Raw genomic sequence first — 7048 nt, 5'->3', positions numbered from 1 at the left:
CCAAATTGTGTGTCAACTCAGTTTAGGCAGTTGGTACAAATGGAGTGACCATAAGAAATTTGCGGGACTATGGAAATAACTGTCAGACATCGGTATTTTTCTGTGGTAGTTATTGTATTCGCTCACAGTTCTTGTTCTCTGGGAGTTAATGGGCTACCATTACAGGTAACCAAGAAGTTGGTGTCTGTGTTCCAGACTCCAGTTAAAGATCATAGAAGCCAGTAGTACTTACAGAGATGGTAGCTATTGATGTGTACAAGTGTTTTCGTACTGCTACGGAAATATCTGTTGGCCAGAAATCACGCAGCTGTGTACATTTTGTAAGAATACATAGCGTTAATTTTGGGCAGCATAGGAAACTCAAGTCAGCAGTAATACAAGATGTAGCACATCACCAACCCTCTCAAATAGTGTGCCTAATAATTTGTGGCATTACTGTGGAGAAAAACACTCACTGTATTTTATCTCATACATAGTACAGAAAGCTACGAAGTATTGTAAAGAGTATGCAATACGATAATACTTTTTAGAGATTTTACACTTACTGAATTACATGAGGACCGCAGGTAATCTGAAATGGAAAATAGTTGACTGTATTCTCATGGTATACCATGTGTCTAAGCCTTAGTGGCATCGTTATGATGTTGTATCATAGATCAATCTCATTGAAGTGTAGCTTATAAACTTATGAATACAAAAAACTTGTGTAATTTTTTTATGGAATTCCAATCCAGTTCAAGTAACTCCACAGATATCTTCAGATGCAGGTGATAAAGTTATTCAGAAAACAAGTCAAATTTTCGACGGGTTAGGCGGATCCTCTCCTTAACAGTAGTTAACACCAACTTTCCTTAAAATCGTACTCATGGCAGTCGATTTTGTAATTCATGGAACTGGATTCATGGTATGAAGTAGGCCAAGTCACACTGAGTTCGTGAGGTGGCTATGTCGAGACAGATGGCAAAGTTTAGCCGGCTTCATCTTCACAGCAAGAAACTGTTATTCAACACTCCATCATTAATATGATGGATAAAGCTTTGAACGATGCTATGATGGTTTTAAGTAAAGGCCTGAACTTTGCACCTACTCCAAATGTTTTACCAATACCTGCGTTCATCAGTGCCATTGCAGAAGCTGTTCAACCTCTTCAAAGGGAATCAGCAGAAGAAATAAGACGTGAAACTTATTGAGCAGTTATCAACTATCACCCACAAAAGAGTAACATATCTGTGGCACAGAGGGCTGCACTATGCAAGCTTCGCCAGCACACCGAGACGGTGGTTCTTCCAACTGATAAAGATATTTCCACTCTTTTAATTTGACGAGACAACTATCATGATAAAATGAACAGTTTACTGAGTGATAGTACATACTGGAAGATCGGTAAAGACCCCAACAACCAGGTGGTAAGGAGTCCTGCTGCGCTTCTGAACGCCTCCCCCTTTCCAATAGAAGTTGAGCAAAGATGTAAACCATGTGGTGCAGTTGCTCCGAGGCTTTATGCACTTCCAGAGCTCCATAAGAAAGATGTTCCTCTGCATCTGATAGTGAGTAACATTGGCTCTCCAACCTGTGACTGCGCCAAACACTTAGTGTTGTATTAAGGCCTCTGGTGGGGAAAATGCGCTCATCACCTACGTAACTCTCTGGACTTCATTGGCAAACTAAAATGACTCAAACTAAATAGTTCTGATATATTTGTCAGTTTTGATGTAGTGTTGTTGTTCACAGAGGTTCCTCTTTCAGAATCATTATCTCTCACTGGCAAACCTTTAATAAACAGATTTCAGCTCTGTCTGAACATGTCTTGACCTAGACATATTTTTTATTCAACATCGAATTTTATGAACAGACTGACGGTGTCGCAAGGTTGATCCTTAATCGTCCTTGATGGCCAAATTTCTATGGGGGACTTCGAGGAAAATGTGCTGGAAATGGCTAACTTGAAGGTGAACACAAATTAAAATAACTTCTAAATCATCTGAATTCCATCCATAGACAAATTTAGTTCACTATGGAAATCGAAAAAGATGAGTGCCTTCCATTTTTGGATGTTTTGGTACGACTCAAAGATGTTGGCACTGTGGGACATGCAATGTATCAGAAATCGACCCCTACGGATTTATATCTACGCGCAAATAGCTGCCTACATACTTCGCAGATGAGAAGTGTTCTCAGAACTCTGGTACACAGAGCACACGTCGCTGCTGACGAGAGCAGTCTGGAAGACGAGCTTCTACACTTGAGAAGAGTTTCTGAAGTCAATGGGTACGCTCCACAGCAAATACGCAAGGCACTATGAATGAAACCAACAGTGAGCTTAAGGAATGCAGAAGAAGACACAGGGCGTCTTAAATCCAGTGTTTTCTGCCATACGTGAGAAGCTTATCGCCAAAAATAGGACTGATTCTCAGAAAACAAAAAGTGAAAGAGATTTTTCACCCTTCGCCAACGACAGCAGCACTTCTGCATTCCATTACAGGTGATATGGTGCTTCGGAAGACTGGAGTTTACAAGATCCCTTGTGAGAATGGCCATTCATACATTGAGCAGACGATACATACAGTCCATGAGAGATGCATAGAGCACCGCAGGTACACCCGGCTCTTACAGCCTAATATATCGCCAGTGGTAGAACGCTATACTGACAATGGGTACTCTATGGTGGACGATAACGTCTAAATTTTAGCCTCGACTTCATCTTTCTGGGACCCAGTAGTGAAAGAAGCAATTGAAATTCTGTTGACGACGAATTTAGTTAATAGAGATAGCGGCTACAGCTTGGACAAATTATGGAATCCGACACCTTATTTAAGAAGCTCACAAAGACGTCGCAACGGTGCAGCTCGCAGTGATACATCGATATCACCGTGTGGATCGACCACGCACCGAAAGATCCAATTTCGTCTTCGACCATAAATATAATAGACTGGCCCTGACGTCATTTTCGTGGCTCTAACATCTCTGGGCTGAAGTTACGTGAATGTTGGCAAAACATGGTTGTTTCGTGTTGCGCTTATGGCTGTACTCAGCGTTTTGTCGGGGAAAATGGCATTACATTTCACATGTAAGTGTTTCTATGATAGTGGAGATGCATTTATTGAAATCTGCTGAAGTCACTTTTATATGTTTTTACACTTGAAATAGAGTATCATGTATTTACGTTTAATTTTAAAGTGTTGAAAGTGATGCCTGTAAAGTCAGACTCATATTACATTTTGGAAAGTATCTGTGATAATTCGGTTACAGAAGTAAGTATAACTGTTTCCCGTTCCTACTCATAGTTTCCCTAAGGATGAAAACCGAAGGCCCTGAAATGGAACAACTTTAAGCCATCTGCACATACACACCTTTGCTCGAAGCACTTCGAGGAGAAGTGTTTTGATAAGTTAGTTATTATTTACAATGTATATTTATAATTTATATTTACAGTGTCTGTCAATTTTAATCCTGGTGTTTTTATAGGGCTAAGACTGGAGGGAATTGGCTAAGTAGTGATGCTATCCCGACACTTTTTGATTTTCCAGAGCATATGAAATCGAAGAGGCCGAAGCTCCGTAAATCACACACTAGAAGGCGTTCGTTAGATGATGCCTCATCTTCTGAAATCTGTGCTTCCAATGCCTGTAAGTCTGAATGTTGTTAGAATGTGTGTGATAACTGTGAGTTAGTAAAATATTGTCTTAGAATAGAACTGTAGCACGTTACTTTTTTTTTTAAAACTGATAGTTTAAACTTTTGCAAAAATAGTGGGAACTGAACCTTTGAAGTGCACCTAAAATTGATACTCTAAAATGGACCTGCTCCTAAAGTCGACAATTTTTGCACCTATAGTTGACATAATTCCCATATCCCATTTTCTTTTATAAGTGACTAGAGCTCAAAACGCGGCGAATCCAATGTTTAAAGTTTTGACACGAGCCCACTCTTACTGTTTAAAAGAATTTTAATGACATTTTACTTTAATTGATAGGTTATAGTAATTTCGTCCCGCTGCCCACCAGATTGGCGTTCGATGTATTTATTAGATTTTATAAACAGTACTGTGAATAAATCCAGGTCAAATGTAGTTCTGGCACAATTTTTCGCAAATAAAAAAGTAATTTTTGTTGGAAGAATCGAAGATAATGACAAAAACTAATAACAGAGAAAGAGAAAAATACATTTCTGAGATAAATTATTGTAATTTACGCAAGTAAGAAAAGCACAAACAGCCTTAAAGCCCTTACAGCATAGTGCATGAAGAAGTGGTAATATTGTGAAATAGCGTTAATTTTTAATGATAATTACTGAATCCAACGAAACTACCTAGGGAAAGTGGAGCTTTTAAGCGAACATAAACTAAAATCTAATAAAACAAAAGGGAAATGAAATAAATAACACACAGAAACATAGAAAGAGGAGCTTCATGAAATTTGGGGAAACTGACACAGAAATTCTAAAAGAAAAGCCAGTATACAAGTAACCAAAATTTACGAAAAGTAACAAATATTGGAATCGATAACTAGAATTAAGGTATATAGGTCAATTCTACCTAGCAATTCCAATATTAGATTTTCAATCATACATATACAAGCATCAAAAAATGTTTTGTATCATCCCAGTTCCCAGAATTCCTGAAGACAGACGTTGACTGTGGATATTGTATCACAGGCACAGTCCCTTTGACTGTTCAGAGATGTTACTAAACCCGCCCAAAGATGTAAACAACCATGCATGAGAAGCGCCTATTAGACAGAGGGGGTCCGACACCTGATCAGTTCCAGTCATTCCACCAGGAAGGAAGTACATGGATCATATTGTCTGTAGTTCAACCATGCCTAGACGGTGAATACTACAGTTCGATCGCGTTGGCATTGTTATGTTGTGCCAGGAAAGGCTCCCAACAAGGGAAGTGTCCAAGTGTCTTGGAGTGAACCAAAGTGATGATGTTCGGACATGGAGGAGATACAGACATGCCTCACTCAGGCCACCCAAGGGCTACAACAGCAGTGGATGACCGCTACCTATGGATTATGGCTCGGAGGAACCCTGACAGCAAAGCCACCACGTTGAATAATGTTTTTCGTGCAGCCACAGGACGTCATGTCACAACTCAAACTGTGTGCAGTAGGCTGCATGATGCGCAACTTCACTCCCGACGTCCACGGCGAGGTCCGTCTTTGCAACCATGACACCATGCAGAGCAGTACAGATGGGCCCAACAACATGCCGAATGGACTGCTCAGGATCGGCATCATGGTCTCTTCACTGATGAGTGTGTCGTATGTGCCTTCAACCAGACAATCATCGGAAACGTGTTTGGAGGCAACCTGGTCAGGCTGAATGCCTTGGTCACACTGTCCAGCGAGTGCAGCAAGGTGGAGGTTCCCTGCTGTTTTTGGGTGGCATTATGTGGAGCCGACGTATGTCGCTGGTGGTCATGGAAGACCCCATAACGGCTTCCGATATTGCTACCATATCGGCAGCATATTGGCGGGGTATTCGTCTTCATGGACGACTATTCGCGACTCCATAGTGCACATCTTGTGAATGACTTCCTTCAGGATAACGACATCGCTCGAGTAGAGTGGCTAGCATGTTTTCAAGACGTGAACATTATCGAACATGCCTTGGCTAGATTGAAAAGGTCTGTTTATGGACGACATGACCCACCAACAACTCTGAGGGATCTGGGATCTACGCCTAATCGCCGTTGAGGAGTGGGACAATCTGGACCAACAGTGACTTGATGAACTTGTGGATAGTATGCCACGACGAATACAGGCATGCATCAATGCAAGAGGGCGTGTTACTGGGTATTAGAGGTACCAGTGTGTACAGCAATCTGGACCATCACCTCTGAAGGTCTCGCTGTATGGTGGTACAACATGCAGTGTGTGGCTTTTATGAGCACTAAAAAGGGCATAAATGATGTTTATGTTGATCTCTGTTCCACATTTCTGTACAGGTTCCAGAACTCGCAGAACCGAGGTGATGCAAAACTTTTTTTGATGTGTGTATATTTCTCTTCTGTTTTGTTCGTATTTATTTCCGCTATCTTCAATTTGTTTCGATATAATTCGTGACTAAGTAAATAATCGCGTGAGTGCTACATTTCTTTCTTTAGGAATGTCATCTGCTGCTTTCAAAGACTGCCTTTTGTAGCGTCCTTGTCTTTGGTATAACGTCGACGCTCAAAATCAACGAGTGGAATCGGACACGAGAATGTATTCCAAATTCGTATTCCCAACATCAGTAGTGTTATTTCATAATCTCACAACCTGGATACTCAAAGCAGAATTAAATCAATAGCCAACCATCCACTGGAATTCCATGTACTATAACGCCAAACGTAAGTTACACGACAAACTGAAGATTTGGGGAAATGTAATCGGCCATTCTCCCAACAAAAAATTAAGATCCTCTTCATAGCTAAAGAAATCGAGCAGTTTCCTAGATCTCACCTTAAAACTTCCCTCAGATGCATCATGTTATACAGGAGTAAATGATTCTATCACGTTGCATATATTTTTCTGTTGTATTACAAGGCCCTACACTTATTCCATTAAGTGAACTGCAACAGATATTAGGCTTCGATTTTTACCTACAGTATTCAGTTTACATATTAGTTCATACTTGAAAAAGAGTGTTGTTAACATTTCCTTTTAACGGTGCCTTAGTAAAGTTCTGTGTACTTTCTGTTGCAGCTGTGAGGATTATATTTTTAACAGCGACCAATAACCATATTCATGTAATATGAAACACCAATAACCATTCAAACATCAACTGAAATGTATGTGGACAGTTAGGGGTATGGTACGGGTCCCTAACGTGCAATTTGGGGGATATAAAGATCTAAAATATATGCATAAAAGTGGGTGACAGAAAAATGAGTGTGGCACATAAGCACGCATGGTAGGAAAATGCTCTTTCAATGCTTGAAAAAAAAATTTTTAAGCAAAATCCTTTTCAGAGTACTTACATAAAACCTGAATCTATCGAAATATGATGAAAACCGAAAATCATTTTTTTTTCGACCTGAACTATGGTGTGGTCCCCTTAATCA

This window comes from Schistocerca cancellata, chromosome 1, assembly GCF_023864275.1.
Source record: "Schistocerca cancellata isolate TAMUIC-IGC-003103 chromosome 1, iqSchCanc2.1, whole genome shotgun sequence".
NCBI lineage: Eukaryota > Metazoa > Arthropoda > Insecta > Orthoptera > Acrididae > Schistocerca > Schistocerca cancellata.
Note: the sequence above shows the minus strand (reverse complement) of the source record.